At 45.8% G+C, this 17,479-nt stretch overlaps 1 protein-coding gene across 5 annotated transcripts in view; it reads right to left on the bottom strand.

The window, feature by feature from the left end:
- The window catches only part of LOC148025533 (putative peptide/nitrate transporter At3g43790), a 292,616-nt gene that overhangs the window by 56,408 nt on the left and 218,729 nt on the right, over window positions 1–17,479 (bottom strand). The gene's annotated exons all lie outside the window — the stretch shown is intronic.

Below are 17,479 nucleotides of genomic sequence, written 5' to 3'. Positions count from 1 at the left end.
ACTGAGAAACCAAGAACAAACTTTTACTCTCATTATCTAACACCTTTGATGAAGTCAAAAACCTACCATACAAACTTGGGAAAATGCTGTAATGAACTCAAAGTGCCAGATTGGTGAGTATTATAAACACACATTGTGTACACAATACACATACATGTGCTGTATACACAGCAGAACATGGGCAATCTCACTATAACAAACAATAGGGTAGATGTAGAAAAGGAACAAAAGGTGAGATATGGAAAAAATAGAGATGATATTTTTCTTTTTCGTACAAGGTAATTGTATTAACTACAAAAAAAAGTACAAGATTACAAGATGTAGGATGACTCTAGGCCATCGTGCATAAAATCAGAGACATCACAATGAAGGTACAAAGGAAGCAAAGTGACTAAAGGGGAGGCAAAAGAAACTGCAATGTGCCAAGCAAGCAAATTCTATCTCGGGAGAATATCTGTTAACTCAATTGAGTCTAGCTGCCAATGAAGAAGCCCTTTCAAGCAGGCTATATGGCTTTTCACACCCGATGAAGCACAGCCCCAGAATCACGAGAAAGGAAAGAGCACTTTCATATCCGCTGCACGGGGTCCACAAACTTGGCATTGCCAAAGACCCAATCCTTTGGAAGCATCGGTAGGCCAACCACTCGTAACCAAATGGTCAATAGTAGTGACCAAACCTTCCTCGTGACCAGGCAAGTCAGAACCAATGATGGGAGGTTTCAACTGAGGTTTGACAAAAAAAGCAGCAACAATTAGAAATCCTTTGCTTGAAGAGTGCCGAGGCAAATAGAGGTGATCTTTTTGTTTTTCGTAATGGATGTTATATTTATAAAGTACTAAACAACAAAAGAGTTACAAAAGTCATGGCAAAGACGCAGAGGAAATTGCCATATGCCATGGAAGTAAGTCCTCCCGAGGGAGTAAGTCAGAGTGCCGAATGAGATCTATCTGCCAATGCAAGAGACCTTTAAGCCTAGCAATATGTCCATGTACATTAGAGGTAGAATAAAAAAGAAAAGCATTCCGAACGGTCCAATTGTGCCAACAGCCCCAGTATCTAAGAAAGTGAAACAAGATCTTCATATGCGTCTATGCCGGTGTGGGCAATTTGGGCCGTGCAAAAACCCAATCGAAAGGGATTAGTGCGAAACCAACCACCCCTCGCCAAACCGCTGACAAGAGTGACCAGATTTTCTTAGCGAGAGGGCAAGAAATAAATCGATGACGGGCCGATTCCACACTGGTGATGCAAAAGAAACAATTGCTGTTGGAGATTCGACGCTTGGAAAGGGCTGAAGCAAGAGGAAGACCACCAATCATTACCCTCCAAAGAAAGACCTTGCATTTGAACAGTGTCTTGTTCAACCAGCCCTCCATCATAGTTACCTTCCACCATGACTAAGATTTACGCAATCCCCATACAATATTAGCTTTAGTAGCCAGCCATTGATGATCTTTAATCAGAAGATGATACACTTGGTTAGCTGAAGCCTTTTCCAAATTCTAGCGGCCTGCAAGGTGCCAGTCCTGCCAGGGATGATCCGAAGCAAGGGCAGGAAAGGGTTGGCTACTCTGGAGCACCATCAAAAGCTGTCCCCATAAATCTCGGTATCCACGAGGGATCCTAAAAAGCCTCCTAGCTGTACGAAAGGAGATCAACACATTACGACTGGCAAGGGTGGCATCTGCAAACTGAAGTCAAGCCCAAGCGTGCCATGCAGTTAAATTTTGGTTTGAGCTCATGTTTGCCTTCCCAAGAAAGTAATCGCGAGGCTGCCAACAATTCTAGTTGAAAAGAGTTAGTAGCTAAGCGGTCCTCCGCTGGATGCCACTGAGCCTTCTAGAGAACCAATTTCTAGGAACATACCAGATGAGCAAGCAGGGATGATGAAGGACTAGAAAACCGAGAGTCTGCATTAAGAACATGCCACCAGGAGCTCCGAATTTGGGTATTACCATGCACAAGCCTGTGATCCTCGAAGAAAATAACGAGCTATAAAGACCCACGGGTGATGATCCAAGCACATGGCACGAAAAAGAGACCAATGGAGTGCCAGCATATGAGTTTCAGCATCCAAAATAGCCCCACCACCCATGTGTTTGGGGTACATGCATGTGACCAAGAAATCCTTCTTCCATAACATGAAATGAATGTACTGAGTAAGAGCATTCAATGTAGTAGTAGTCCAAGGCAGCAATGGCAAGAAATATGTGAACATTGGCAACAAAATTGTCTGAGCTACTTTGAGGCGAACATGAAAGGGCCATGCCTGTGACTTCCAATATAGAAACTTAGTTGCCAGTTTCTATGAAATCCACTGTAGTAGTTACTTTGGCCGAACATCAACGCATTGATATGGAGACCAAAAGCATGGCCAAAGAGAGTCCAAACATCTAATGCTTTGTGAAGATTATCCTTGTCCGCACGCAAAATCATAAAGCTGTCATCAGCCAAGGATTGACTAATGAAGTGCTGTCCAAAAGGAAGAGACAATCCAGCCAATTGATTAGAGGCTGCCATATGGGATAACATCGAAAGAACCGGATGAGTCGCAATGGCAAAAAAGAGAGGACTCAAAGGGAAACCCTGTCTCATAGAGCGTGCAAGGACAAATGGCTTGATAACACCACCATTCAGCATAACTCGCGAAGAAGCCGCAGCACTAATGGTGTAGATCAAACGAGACATTCGAGTGCCAAATCCCATAATAGACATAAGTTCTGCAATGAAAGAACAGTGTAAATAATCAAAAGCCTTTTCCAGGTCCAATTGGATCAATACCATCTCCTGATGAGAGTGCCTTGCATAGTCAATAGCCATTTTCACATTTAAGACATTATGCAGAATGTTTCGGCCCTTGATGAAACAAAATAATAATAATAGAGGTGATCTCTCTCTTCTTTTTTTTTTTCCATAAAAGGTGATCTCTTTTTTTCTCGTAAAAGGTAATTGTATTAATTACGAAAAAAATACAAGATTACTGGATTACAAGATACATGATGACACAAAGCCATCATGTGAAGAGGTTTTCTCTTTCTTTCTCTTTCTCTTTTTTCTGATTACAAGATACACGAGGGCCCTAGGCCAACGTGTGGGGAAGCCCCGTAGTAATGCACTGAAAAGGTTACACCATTCATGGCAACGACCCAGAGACAATTGCCATATGCCACGGATGCAAATCCTCCCGAGGGAGCAAGTCGGAGTGTCGGATGAGATCTAGCTGCCAATGCAAGAGCCCTTTAAGCCTGGCAATATGTCGCGGTACATTAGAGGCCGAATCAAAGAGAAAAGCATTGCGCGTGGTCCAAATGTGCCAGCATCCCCAATATCTGGAAAAGTGAAATAAGATCTTCTCATGCAACTGTGGCGGTGCGGGATACTTTGGGCGCACAAAAACCCAGTCGAAAGGAGTTAGCGAGGACCCCACCACCGCGCGCCAAATGTGCGACAAGAGTGACCAGATATTCTTGGCGAGCGGGCAAGAGAGAAAACGATGTCGGGCCGATTCCGCCGGTGTGGTACAGAAGAAACAATTGCCATTCGAGATGCGACGCTTGGCAAGGGCCGAGGCCAGAGGAAGACCACCAATCATGACCCGCCAAAGAAAAACCTTGCATTTGAAAGGTGTCTTATTTAGCCAGCCCTCCATCAGCGTTTTCTGCCACCATGACAGCGATTTCCGCAGTCCCCAAACAGTATTAGCTTTCTCTCCTAGCCATTGGTGATCTTGAACAAGAAGATGATACACCTGATTAGTAGAGGCCTTTTCCAGACTCAGGCGGCCTGCAAGGTCCCAGTCCTGCCAAGGGCAATCCACAGCCAAGGCAGGAAAGGGTTGCCTACCCTGAAGCTCCGACGAAAGCTGCTCCCATAAATCACGGTATCCACGCGGGATCTTGAAGAGTTGCCGAGCAGTCCGAAACGATACGAGGACATTGCGAGTGGCAAGGGTAGCATCCGCAACTGACGTCACACCTAAACGGGCCATGCGATTAAATCTTGGTCTAAGCTGATGTTTATCTTCCCATGAAAGGAGTCTCAATACTGCCAACAATTCCAGCTGAAAGGAGTTAGTCTGCAAGCGGTCCCCTACTGGGTGTCAACGGGCCTTTTGGAGCACCACTTTCCAAGAGCCGACCAAGTGCAGTAACAAAGAGGAAGAGGGACTGGAAACACGAGAGTCAGCATTAAGGACATGCCACCAGGAGGCCCGAAGCCGTGTGTTGCCATGGCGGAGCCCGCTGTCCTCAAGAAAATAACGGGCTATGATGGTCCATGGGTGATGATCCACACACATGGCACGGAAAAGGGACCAACAGAGAGCTAACATATGAGTGTGTGCATCCAAAATAGCTCCACCACCCATGCGCTTAGGGGTACATGCATGTGACCATGAAATCCACGAAATGCCGGCCTGCAGTGAATCCTTCTTCCACAGCATGAAACGGATGGGATGAGTGAGGGCCTTCAAAGTAGTAGGCGTCCATGGCAACTCTCTCTCTCTCTCTCTTTCTCTCTCTCTCTCTCTCATGAAGATAATTGAATTTAGTAAATATTTACATCAGACCATCAGGTCAGCATTCTCTCTATATCTCTTACTTTCTGTTACATCAGACCATCAGGTCATCAAAGAAACTGCCGAAAGACTATCAGGACTTTAATACAAAGAAAAAATCTCACACAAAGGACAGTTGGAGGAGAGGGAACAATATCAGCTAGGGAGCAACAATGTCAGGAAGAACCAAGTCAGTTGATATCATAGAAGAAATCTGCCATAGCACTAAACCTCGAACAGGGCCACATGACCATGGATGCCCGAAGCCAAATAAAAAATAAAGGCATTCCGAGTACGCCAAATACGCCAAAGGGCAGTCCATCTAAGGAAATGGAAGAGGCAGGAATAATCAGAATGCAAAGAAGGCACACGGGGGAGCTTTCCCATGATCCATGAACAGGCTGTCATCCGGAGGTGAGTTGCTGAGAACCACACTCAAGAGATAAAACTCCAGATCTGTTGTGCAACCAGACAAGAGACAAAAAGATAAAGCAATGTTTCATCATATGTAGTGTAGAACACACAACGACCAGTAGAGATCTTTCGAGCACGCGACACCTCTCTAGTTGGAAGACCACCAATCAGCAATCTCCACAAGAAGACTTTACCCTGATAGGGAACCTTAGACTTTCAAAGCTGAATGAATCTTTCCTGCCACTTCTTTTGCCATCCCTAATATGCCATAATTTATTCATCTCTGTAGTCACCCATCTCTTGGCCTCCACCATTTGATGATATATCTGGTTAGCAGACCTCTTCTTGAAATCATCCGGAAGCATAAACATTCAGTCATGCCATGGATACAATGGCTGTAGCACTGGCAAAGGAGAGAACCTTTGAAGTCTGACCTGTATGGATGACCAGATGTCACAATATCCATGGGGTACCCAAAAGTGCTGACGAATACACCGAAAAGAATAAAGGCGGGACTGCCCAGGAATAACACCATCAAAAACTGTTTGCAACCCCAAATGCACCATCTGGTTAAACTTGACTCTCTACAAATCTTTACCCGGAAAATCCAACAGCCTGGAGGATGCCAATACTTCTCCTTGCAGTGAATTCACTTCCTTACGAATATCAGGGTGCCACCAAACTAAAAAACATAAGATCTCTTGCCAGGATGCAATTAAATGAGAAAGGAGAAAAGGCTGGGAGATCTTAATAGGCCTTGAGGAATTAAGCACATGCCACTAGGAAGCATGAATAACCATGTTACTGTGATAGAAGTCTTTTCAATGAAAAATTTGGCAATCTCTGACCAAGGATGACTCTGTACACATAAAGCCTACAAAAGGGTCAATCTCAAGGCTGACATATGTAAATTAACATCCAACAAAGATGCACCCCCATCCGTTTAGGTGTAGTCATATGCTGCCACGAAATCCAGACTTGTCCCAAACGATTGCCTTTCATTTTCCACAACATGAATCTGATAGGCTGAACAAATTCCAAGAGGGACTTCTTAGTCCCCGAAAGCACTTGCAGGAAGAACGATATCATACTAATCATAATACATTGAGAAACTTTCAGTCTGACATATAAAAGCCAATCTTGAGATTTCTGGTACATGAACCTGTCATGAATCCGGGAGGCCATCCAATCTAGTAGGGCCCGGGGTGCTACCTCCACACCGATAGGATATTCCAAGTGTCTGGTTATATTTCCCTTTGGGATCACAATTCCATGCTGGCCTAAGGCCTGCAAATCAGTCTCCGTACAGGAGAGTAGTGTAGATTTCTGACTATTAATATGAAGACCCAATGCCAAAGCAAAAAGATTCCACGCCACCATTGCCCGATTAACATTAGTGCGATCAGCCTTAAGGAACATAAAAGAATCATCTGCCAAATATTGACCCACAAGTTGAGTGCCACTGGGAAGAGACAAGCCAACTATCTCGCCTTGATCAATCAACTTATCAAACAATGAGAGCATCGGGTGAGGGACCAAAGCGAACAGCAAAGGGTTGAGAGGGAAGCCTTGCCTAAGAGACCGAGATAAGGCAATTTCCTCTGTGATCCCTCCATTAAGAGCAATATGAGCCACAACTCCCTGACTAATGGTATCAACAAGAGAAACCATGTGAGGACCGAATCCCATTGTAGACTAATTGTTGCAAAAAAGAACAGCTAACATTATCAAATGCCTTCTCAATATCAAGCTGAAGCATAACTACTTGCTAGCCTGAAGCTTGAGCATAGTCAATTCCTAGTTGAACATTCAAAATGTTATGCATTATATTCCGACCTGATCTTGGTCCTGAAAATGTAATCTCCAAGTGAACATGTCTCTGGACCACCTCCACTATCTCCTCTCTGTGTGTGAAATGGGATACTAATCACCGAATCCACTAAAAGGAAGTGATAAACACCATAACCTTGGTTTCCCAAGATTCACTGTGAGATCCCTATCCTAACAAAAGGCTTGTAGTGCATCTAGGTTGTGCCACAATCCCTCCAGTGTGCTAGAGATGAGGATTGTCACTCGCATACAGTAGTATGGGTATCGAATCCCCCCCTAGGCCAGCTCTCTCCCCTCCAAGTCCATTGATGTAGTCTGACATCTCATCAATATAGAGGCTGAATAGAGTAGGTGAGAGTGGGCATCCTTGTTTCATCATCAAGAATATGTGAGGAACCTACAAGCTCTATCACTAGAGACAATGATGAGACAATAAAAGTAATGTTTCTTACACCATGTAGACTGGTGACATGAGCTCTATGTACTTGAGGTTGTGCTAACCTAAGTTAATATTGAATACATGTGTCTAGGGTGATCAAAGATAATTACTTTAGTATTTATTTATATTTTTTAAACTTTTTAAATTTATTAATTTATCTATCCCAATGGTGCTGGTGATCTCATCTGATAGCCCTCCTAGTGCTCGTATTTGACCTCTAACACGCATACAATGCTAATATCCCCCATCTCATCTCAAGGACCTCCCGTTGTTGTAGTCTCTACATGAGCCTAGCACGTGGTATTGTGTCAAAGGCCTTACAAAAATCCACAAAGCAGCAGTATACCCACTTCCCTTGTGCCCTGCTCTCCTCAATGATGGCTTGGAGTGTGATGATATGATCAAGAGTAAAGTAAACCCTGCCTGTCTATATGCCCAATGTTGATGCTTATCTGCCCATTTGCTCAGCTCATGCTCTAGTATCGATCCATAAAGCTTGGCTGCAACATGGCCAACCACGACCATCCTATAGTTTGTAGGAACCATGGAGTTTTTAGGTTTCAAAGATTGGTACTGTAGTATTAGCTAACCAACTAGCAAGGAAGCCTTCACACAGGGCCCTAATGAATAGGTGGGCTAGAAGGGGTGCTAGGATGTCTCTAGCATGTGATAGGTGCTTTGCTACTAGACCATCATGGTCCTAACCCTCGCTGTTCTAGAGTCTATTGATGGCGTCACGAACCATTGAAGTGTTAAAGAAGGTAGATGATGTGGGTCTATCCTTTGGTGGTTAGGGTAACGGGAGCCGCCCATGTGCCTAGTATAATGAGGTAGCATATGCATGGCATGAATCTTGGGAGGTGATGGTATATGGGCTTGCGGTTCTTGGAATGCTTTCCACACCTCCTTCCAATCTTGTTCCAAGCGCTGCATTAAATGCAGTAAACACAGGTAGGGCAGGCAGCAAACAAGTCATGCCGTAGCAACAGAATGTCACCTAATCAGCAAATGGAGGAAAGACCTGAGATCAGCAGAAAAACCAACAGCAAGAACTTAGATCCTGCAATCTCATACCATGTTAGAAGTGGATGCAAGAATGGAAGCATATAAGAATGTTGAAATGGACTGCTGAACACAAGACAAAGAGAAAAGAAGAACACTGCAAAAGTAGAGAACTCAAACACGTGCTTGGTGAATGGAATCCATATACCAAATAGGAGACAGTCGCATACAACAAAGAGTCACTGGCTACATGGGCACCACCAGCAGCTCCTCTTTCCAATAGGAAGTCCACCTAATGAATGGTGATGATGATAATGAATGAGGAGGAGAAGCCCCACTATAAATAGGCACAAAAAAGGCCATAAATAGCAACTCATCGGCTAACATTAAATGCTCGTTGATTGGCATAAAATGCCTAGAATGCCATAAATAAACCCTAACAGCTTAACTAACATAGAAAACCCAAAAATAAACCCTAACCCTAGTATCACTTAGCTCCTAGGACACTAGGGGCAACAACTACATTTAATGACAATTCAAATGCCTAGGAAGCCCAGCTCATGGAGCAAAGGGCATCAATGCATAGCCCACAAGATAGCCTACAAAACCCCCTTCCATGAAATGGGTGGACTGATCTAGAAAAAATGGCAAAATCCCGGAAGATAAAAAGAAATATAAGGTCATGGTTGCACAAGTTCATCCAAGTAGATATAGTAACCTATGATGATACAAAGTACGACAAATCATGGAACAAATGGAATCAAGCTCAAGGCTTGCCGAAAAGCCTGGAACTTTGGTTGAGAAAGAGTCTTCGTGAAAAGATCTACCAACTTGTCTTCAGTGGGTATGTAAGACAACTTTATTTCTCCCGGTGGCATCCATTCATAAACATTATGATAATGAACTTTTATATGCTTTGTGTTGGCATGGAACACTAGGTTCCATGCAATGGCCAAAGCATTCTAACTGTTAGTGTAGACAAGTGTCGGAGTTGTCTAGTACACATGAAGATCTGCAAGTAACTTGTGGAGCCAAACACACTCCATTGTAGCTGTGAACGCTACTTTGTACTCAGCTTCACAATTGGAAGTAGCAGCTATAGTTTGTTTCTTACTGAACCAAGAAACAAGAGATGTACCCAAGAAGAAGCAATTGTGACTATGAGAGACACGAGAATTTGAAAATCCAACCTAATCACTGTCAAAATATCCATGCAAAGAGAGTAAAGAATTAGCCTTGTAGAAAAGGCCAAGATTCTGGGTGCCTTTAAGATACCAAAAGACATGCTTCACTGCCTGTCAATGAAGTATTAAAGGCCTGCGCATATATTTGCTCAACTAGGAGAAAACAAACTGAAGATCGCGGACCTTGTGTGACATAGATAAATCAAGCATCCAATAGCTTGTTGATATAAAGTAGTATCAAAGGATCCTCTAGCATCATCAAAAGTGAATCTAAAATAGGCTCCAAGGGAGTAGACATGGGCTTGCAATCCTCAATTCGAAAGCGTTGAAGAAGCTATCCAATATACTTGGACTGTGTCATAATGATGCCCCCCTCAATGGTGGCAAATTGGATACCCAAATAATAGTGAAGTAGACCAAGATCTGTCATGGAAAATGTTTGCTGTAAATCAGCCTAAAGTGTTGCAATTTGACCAGCATTGGTCCCAGTGAGAAGCGTGTCATTAACATAAAGCACAGGAATAATAAAATCAGATCCTTGATGTCGAATGTAAAGAGTACCCTCGGTAAGGCTATTTTGAAATCCAAGAGGCAATAGATGAGAATGTACATGGGAATACCAAGCCCATGAAGCTTGCTTTAAACTGTACAAAGCCTTCTTGAGATGATAGACTTTGTGTTCAAAGCCATGAACTGCAAATCCTAGGGGCTGAGAAACATATACCTCTTCACTAAGATATCCATGGAGAGATGCCGTCTTGATGTCCAGCTGATGCACCTCCCAATGAAAGTGGTTAGCAAGGGCAATAATACTCCTAATAGTAGTAATGTGAGAGGTAGGGGCAAAAGTCCTGATTCCTTGCTATTGGGCATTAGCCCTTGGCAACAAGGCGGGCTTTGTACCTATCAATAGAACCATCTAATTTTCTTTTAATTTTATAAACCCGTTTAGCCGCTATTGCACACCTACTGAGAGGCAAGTCACATAGCTCCCAAGTGTCATTCTAATAGATGGAATCAATCTCTGCCTTCATTGCTTCCACCCAACAATCATCTTAAAAATCATCTTTATAACATAGAGGTTCTTCATTGCATGTTGTGACCACCAATGCACAGGCAAGAAGATTGCCTTGATCCTTGTGAGCAGAGGCTCGTGTGCGGGCAGGCAAATGAAGAGGCTGTTTGCTATCCTGAAGAGTGTCTAACAGCCAGTGAGGGACTCTTTTAGGCTGCTGAATTTCAGCCCTTGTATGCTCCAATTGATCCAGAATAGGGGGCTGCTCTTCAAACAAGGTATCATGATGCTGTTGTGCCTGCAAATCAGGCTGAATAGACTATTGTAATGTATCTGTAGATTGTAAAAATGAAGGCTGAGAAGAAGAATCAGCCTTGGAACCATTATTGAAAAGTGGTAATAGGCTGTCAAATATGTCTGAATTATAAATAGTAAGTTGTTTTTGATAGTCTAGCAAGGGAGAAATTATTATCCTCCATAGAATTTGACTTCATTGCTTAGATAGCAATTCTTCTATCAGTGACTTATTATTATTTCGGCATCTATTTTCTCTCTCTTCACTTGGAAAATATTATTTTATTGCTGATCATTACTCATGGCCAACAATAATAATGATTTGTTGGAAAGCTCAATGGCACCAATTACCCAATGTGGGCTTTCGTGATGTGATATGTTCTTGGTGCGAAGAATCTATGGTATATAGCCAATGACACCAAGCAAAGGTTGGCTTTTCCAACACCAGCACTACCTCCCGCTTCCACATCGTGAGGTGGCTCTCATGATGCTGAATCATCTTTTTCTTCAACGCCTTCCACTCAAGGTCATATTTAATGGGATGGCCTTGACGCAGTAGGTTCTAGGTTGAGATTGCAGCAGGACTCCTACAGGTGGACTCCTGGATTGTTGGAGGAGACTTCAACAACATGGAGGCCTTAGAGGACCAGCAGGGCAAAGGCAGAAACTACCAGGGCATGGCTAGGGAGGAGCAGGAGGCATGGGAGGTCTTCCTATTGGCAGTAGGAGCACACGATGGTTGGAGAGACCCAACTTTCCACAGGAGCGAAAGGTCGCTGGACTTCTCGTGGAGATACAGGCGGCTAGGCGAAGTCCTACTGGAGCGCTTGGATAGGTTCTATGTGGGAGAGTGGGGATGCTCTCACGGAGGCTAGATAAAGCACTTGGCTGGCACCACTCTGTCCGCCGATCATTGCCCGATCCTTTTGACACTTGATCCCCTAGCATCTTCCCTAGGCACATGATCTTGTCGGATCCCTGACTTGATCTACAGGAGGGAGGAGGTGAAGAGGCAAATTGAGCAGATTTGTACTAGGGAGTGCAGTAGGAGGGACCGGATCGCAGAGGAGGTTGCAGAGGTCCTAGCCAAGTTGAGCAATATCTGCCAGGAGGCAGCCCCACAAGCCAGGCAACAGAGCTCGGAGGAGAAGAGAGCACTCTGGCGGGACCTAGCAGCCACGCAGAGATTACTATAAGAGACACCACGGGATCCCATCCTCCACACACAAGAGGTGCGTCCTGAGCAGCCATCACCGGCCTAGAGGACAGGAGCTCAAAGTTCTCATTCCGCACCTTAGCAGCCTTCTGGGCACGGAAGGGGGACACGATGTGCAAGGAGTTTTCTCACGTACATCAGCCCCGCACCTCAGAAGAGCAGATACACAGCCTTCGGGATCAGTATGGGAGGATTCTCTCTAGCCTAGGCAAGGTGATGGAGATTGCCACCGACTACTAAAGACGACTTTTCCAACAGGAGACAACCTCAGCCAGAGGACAGTGATGTAGACAACAGTTCTAGGATCACATCCCATCCCTCGTCACAGAGGAGATGGGACCCTTCCTCCTAGACCCCTTCCCGCTGGCTTTCCAGGAGATTTTCAACTCAGGACAGATACCAGGGGGTTCTCATAGGTGGTAGGTGAGGGGAGGAATTTCAGCTGGAGAGATCGGTACGGCAGGGCTTCCCATTGGCCCGTATCTATTCCTACTCTTTGTAGAGGCGATGTCTCACTTCCTCTAATCACGTGTGAGCGAGTTATGCGGCCTCCGACTTCCGGTGAGAGAGGAGACGATACAACACTTTACATAGAGGACGATGAGTTGATGCTGGAGAGAGTAAGACTAGCTCTTGAGGTGTTTTGTTGTTAACCCCAAGTCGAGATTGCGGAAAATGACGGAAAATGAAGAAAAAAGCGGAAAAAGTATGGAAGAAGAGCAAAGACACGCAGGCGACCTCTAGAAGCTAAGCCGAGACCAAAGGTGCAATTTTAAATGAAAGGCCCCTCAAAAAACTTGAAAAACTCTTGTAAAAGAGTGCCAAGCTCCCTCCTGTGTCAATTGTAAAATATTAGATGGGCATAGGCTAGAGGCATAAGGCTAGAAGAGGGAAATGGAAAAAAGACCTTGCCACAATGGCCGGTCATGTAAAAAAGGGGATGGGTGCCCATGGGATTTTAGGGTTTGTATATAAAGTTCAAAAAGTGAATGGGAGATCATTCTTTTGGTGTGTGGCTAACAAGAGCTCTTTTCTTCTTCTCTTCTTCTCTTCTTCTTGCTTGTGTGTGCTCTTAAGAGAGGGAGTGTGAGAGTGTGAGGGAGTGAGTGTGTGGGAGTGAGGGATCAAGAGGGTGAAGCTCTTCACTATCTCCTCTTCTCTTCTTCTTTTCTCTTCTCTTCTCTTTTCTCGCGTACGCAGCTATGGAGGATGAAGCTTGGAGATGGAGGAGGCTTGAGGATGCTTGAGCTAGCATCAAGAATCGTGGAGCTACCGAGGTGTGTGAGAGAGGAGGCTACTCACATCGGCATCAAGGTAAGCTCACTACATTCGTAGGATCAACGGCGCTTCGGCTAGGTGAGAGATAGCCATTAGAGCTCGCTTGAAACACTTGAAGCAATAAGCGGTCCGTGGATCTTGGTAGTTTAGCGAAAGCTCCCACTACATTTTGGTTACGTTGCCAAGACAAACGGATTCAAGCTTGAGCACTTGCGCGCCTCATATCGAGCGTCGAAGTAGGGGATTCATCTCCGAAACGAAGCTTGAGATAGGTAGGAAGTTGGGTGTTTTTGATCTTCAAAACAAGTAAGTATTTTGAGATATTTTGGTTGTTTGATGATTGGAAAACATGGAGAATTTATTTCAGTTTTTCACCTTCGATTTTTGTTGCATTTAGCGTAGGTTAGAATTAGGAAATCGAACCGGAGAAGGGTAGGGTTTACTGTTTCAAAACAGGGCAAACACGGCAAAAATCGTACAAAAATGGGTAAAACGCTCGCTAATGATGCCTAAGATTGGCAAGTGAGTAATTGGGGGCATTAACACCACACTTGGGAAGGGGTATAAGAGCCAGGAGGCCAAGGGAGAGCTCATTTGTGCCATTTCAGTGAGAGAGAGAGAGAGAGAGAGAGAGAGAGAGAGAGAGAGCTCTAGCCCGCATCAATTCGATTGCATCACCGACGCGCTTACCGGCCTGTTCAAGTATATGAATCTCTCCCTCTACTCCCCTAGATAGGATCTAGAAGTACATGGCCATTATGCTTGCTTAAATCTTGTGAATTGATCAAATTTGTGTTCGCGCGGTTTACGCGCGCCGCACTCAGCCCATCCGAGCAGCCTTTCCTCAGCCCCTGTCACTTGGCCACTCGGCCCAAACCCTAGTCGGCCCTCGGACCGGACCCTCCGAGGCAACCCGTCTGAGTCAAAACTTTCGGCCATGTGGCACATTCGGCCTTGGCCCGTTCGAACGACCAGTCCGAGTCTCAAATTCGGCCCTCGGCCACTTTCCACATTCGGCCCTCGGCCCAAGTGCCATTCAGCCCGTCTGAGTCACCTTGTCCGAATTTTCCATTCGGCCCGTCCGAATCAAAACCGTCCAAGCCAAACCCTGAAATTCAGCCCTCGGCCTTGTGCCTCGGCCCGTCCGAGTGACCTACTTAGACCCTGCAATTCGGACCAGTGGGTCCGAGTACAACTTTTTATCAAATTTTTTAGAAATTTGACCTGACCCAGCAAATACGTAGCAGCACAAACTGTCAAAACCCTTCGGGCGCTCATAACTTAATTCTGGCACACGTAATAGGAAAAAATCGTAGCGCGCAGCCGCTTAGGAGCTAGAAGGGGGCAGTTGCGAGACCCAAGGACTTAGACACGAACCGCTGAGCTGTAAAACCTGATTGACCGAAAACGAACAAGGCGACATACGAGAAAACCCTAAACCGTAACAAAACGGCCAGAAAATTGATCCACAAGCCTATCAGGCCCGAAACAAGCGAGAGTGCATAAGACGTTGAGGAATTGCTTGCTGCACTAACATTGAATTTCCACATTTGAAGTGCACTTAAGAAAGCTAAAAGCCTAATTGAGCACAAGTGCCCACCAATAGGAGAGGACCCAAGACATAGACAAACCATCAAAGCGCAAATTAGGACCAAGCAAGGGGCCCCAACGACGTGGATTTAACAAGTCTACCAAACCTGATCGACAGCGTGGTGGAGCAAGACAACTCGACAATGGCAGAGGAAAGCTCAGACCGTTGGTCTAATGAGGAACTCGATTTGAATGTCTTCCCAGATGCTATTCAGCAACTGGTAAGCAGTTACGACGCACACGGCCGGTGTGAGCATCGCGGTAGGACAACAGACGCTATCATCGCAAATCTAGAAGAGGAGAGAAAGCTAGCCCGCAAAGCATTGCAAGGCATAGCCGAATACAATAGGGATCAACAGGCTAGAAGCAAAAGGCAAAGTACGGAGTTGCGCGAGGTGCAGCGAGTGTTGAACTTAGCAGGTAGAAACCGAACAGATCACGAGAGAGCCCTAGAGGGGGACTTTAAAATCTCATGAAGCGACTGCTAGATAATACGGCTGCAGAACAAAGTGCCGCAGCACTAGCGACATCGCTGCTCGTAGGACTAGGAGCGAACCAAGGCTCAAAGAGCTAGTCCAAAATACCGATCATTGCCAAGCAACTCAACAAGTCTGTGAAGCCAACGGCCTCAACGACCTAACTCAACGCTCGCAAGCGTTCGGGCTTTGCCTAGGCGGCAAGGGTAGGACATGGTATATGAGCCTAGATGCTGTAGAGCGAGCCAACTTCAATGACCTCAAGGATCTCTTCATCAAGAGATTCGCCGAGCTCGGATACTCCGATAACCTACTAGTACGCTTGACGAACGTCAAACAGAAAGAGAAGGATGACATCCGTGACTATGTAACCCATGTGAGGAGTCTCTTTAAGAGAATCCCTCTGGGCGAGCGACCGACTGAAAGAGCAGTTTCGACTGTATTCATTAGCGGAATCGAGACGAGGAGCTATATAAGGCTTTGGCAGGCAATTCAAGCTTGCAGCAAGATGCGGTAGCTAGAGTGTTTGAGGAAGCTATTAGAGTCAATGATTAGCTGAAACAGCGGAGCTCCAGAAGCTCGAATGTAGAGGAGACCAACTCGCGAGGTTCAGAGAGAGCGTCAGCCTCTAGTGAGCAATCAATCCCATCATCCCAAGATAAGGGGAAGGCCACCGAGACAAACCAAGGCTTGGTTGATGTCAAGATGGAATTACCCAAGTTGCAAGACATGTTGAGACGACCAACGCGCCCGCACGTCCAATGCGTGTACTGTGGCGGAAACCACTTACCGGCCGAGTGTCAAAACCCTAGGTCAAGACCTTGTGCTAACTGCGGTAGGTTTGGCCATGACGTCGCGCAATGCAGATTACCAAGAAGACTTCCGTACTCGCAACCCTACGGCTAGCCTTACCTAGCGAACAGGCCGCAGCCATTCCTTGGAAGGAGAGCCCCATTGGCCCTTCCCACGTCTAACGATATGAAGCCAGCTGTTCCTAGGATGGAAATAAATCCTACACGCATTCCTAGACCGCCTGGTCCTTACGTGACCCATCCACCAAGCGATGCTCCAGTCCACTACGTGGAAGAGCCAAGTGAGGAAGAAACTTATGTATACCCTTACGTCTCGCATGACGACGAGGGCAACGCTGTCCTCATGGACTATCGACCCGTGCCGGTGATGGTGTTAGGAAGAGGACGAGGTAGAGGCCTAGGAGGGCAGATGCAAGATCCAGTCATCTGTTGGACTTATGGTCACCACGGTCATGTCTCATCACGTTGCCCTGAAAGAGAGCAGCAAAACAGAGACAAGGCTGACCAAAGGTGCGCAGAGTGTGGAATCACCCATCTCTTCGTAGATTGCCCAAAGCGAAAGCCATCTTCTAGCTCAGCCAACGTACCATCTGTCCCATTGGGGCTATTTGGTGTCGAGAACCTCGATAGGGAGGCCACACCTATCCCATTGCGGGTCATGACCCGAGCCCAAACGAAGCAGGCCAGCATCTCTCTACCAGGACCTAGCAATCTTGACGCAGCCTCAATAGGAAAAAAAAGGCATAGGCGGAAAAAGAAGTGATCGGAAGCTAAAGTCGCACTAAAAACCGAGAGTGCTACGACTCTGCCTGGCTGGAAAGAAGGTTTCAGACGCAGAGGCAAAGACTTCAGCCCCTAAGACGGCCGAAAAGGGAAGCGCTAAGGTAGGGGAATACCCGCATCCGAAGCGACAGTTAAAGGCCATAGAAAAGGTGAAGGAATGGGTGAAGGAGGCTCAAGAGCATCTCAAGGACGCTTAGCCCATCATAGAGGACGAGATCGATGATCTCTCCAGTGTAAGCACGCCAATATCACCGCCTCAACCTAAGTCGGCAAAAGCAACCGCATCACAAGCAGTGCTGCTAAGACCAAGCCTTGATGCTACCGAGCCGTAGATCAGTCACGGCCATTGGCCAGGACAATCCAGGTTAAGGGAGAGACGAGTATCCAACGATCTCCTGACCATGCTAGTGACTACCCCTATAACACTTAGCCTGGGAGATTTGCTTAGGTAGCATCCTACCCTATGGCAAGATCTTAAGCAGTGGGTCGAAGGGTCACGAGAGCAGGTCACGGCAGACCCTCAAGACCATGACACAGAAATGCAAATACCGAGTTTGACGCTGCACTCTGTGCCTAAATCCTTGCACG

This window comes from Lygodium microphyllum, chromosome 14, assembly GCF_053477565.2.
Source record: "Lygodium microphyllum isolate KBCC chromosome 14, Lygodium_microphyllum_v1.1.10, whole genome shotgun sequence".
Lineage (NCBI taxonomy): Eukaryota > Viridiplantae > Streptophyta > Polypodiopsida > Schizaeales > Lygodiaceae > Lygodium > Lygodium microphyllum.
This window is presented reverse-complemented; position numbering and strand designations above follow the sequence as displayed.